Genomic DNA, 1,044 nt, shown 5'->3' with positions numbered 1-1,044 from the left:
TAAAAGATACGCCAGTGCCTACAATAGCCTAGGACTAGACTATGAGTCCCAATGTAGAAAGACCACAAGTCCACAGATATGCCTGTTTATTTAAACATCTGTATTATCATCAGCGTGTGACTGTAAAGGGGGGACCTCGCGCTCTCTGTAACGCGCTCCATTGGCAATATCAGTTAAATGTCGTTGGTTCAATCCCTCGCGGATGTTGTTTTTATTCCCATTTGTAACTGGGAAATACTGTCGCTGCAATACATATGTCTTAATCAAGCTAGTGGTTATTGACGTAAATGGCAGTGTTATAATGTTTCATGTACTGCAAATGTCACCACATAATGCGCTCTTAATTAGATTTGGTTGAAATACATTACAGTCACCCGATGAAAAAGTGTGCAAAGAGCATTAAAGAAACAAAAGGTTCATAACAGTAACAGGACATATCGAATTGTTTCAGTCCTCCACAGAGATTGCCAATGTATTAATGGAAATTCTAAAATTTCTGCCCAACTGCCGTGACATTGCCTCACCGCAATGTCGTGACTCGGATTGTTGCTGCGGCCACAACGCAGAGTACTAACCACTATACGATCACGGCGAGCTACTTGGGCTGCTACAATGTGACGTTCCACCTCTATCATAAGCTGTACTCCATCTGTGATGTCATGACTCATGTTTGAATTAAAGGTTGGTTGTGATGTTATCCATGAGAATAAGTGGACACCTGATCCCCAGTCACTTATTTAAGATCTCAATAATCAAGTCAGAATCCAAATGAAAGTCATCAAAGTGGAGCCAATTAGAAATAATATAGTTACACAAACCTGGCAATGGTGCGGCAGCCAGGGCTGATAATGGACCACCAGCCTGAGAGCAGGAAAGTGTGAGAGCAGTGATGGTCTTGTGAGAGTTTACAGCTGTTATTGACCCTGTCCCCTTCCATTGCAGAGTTTTCTCCCTATAAGAAGTGCAGAGGCTCCCTCCGGGGTGCTAATAGTACATTTATTTTTTTGCGCAGGAGAAGTGCTCTTCACCAATTGCACGTGCCAA

Source organism: Ambystoma mexicanum (assembly GCF_040938575.1).
Source record: "Ambystoma mexicanum isolate Mex_15411 chromosome 12 unlocalized genomic scaffold, UKY_AmexF1_1 Mex_chr12_unloc.1, whole genome shotgun sequence".
NCBI lineage: Eukaryota > Metazoa > Chordata > Amphibia > Caudata > Ambystomatidae > Ambystoma > Ambystoma mexicanum.
The sequence above is the reverse complement of the archived record's forward strand: the minus strand, read 5'-3'. Positions refer to the sequence as shown.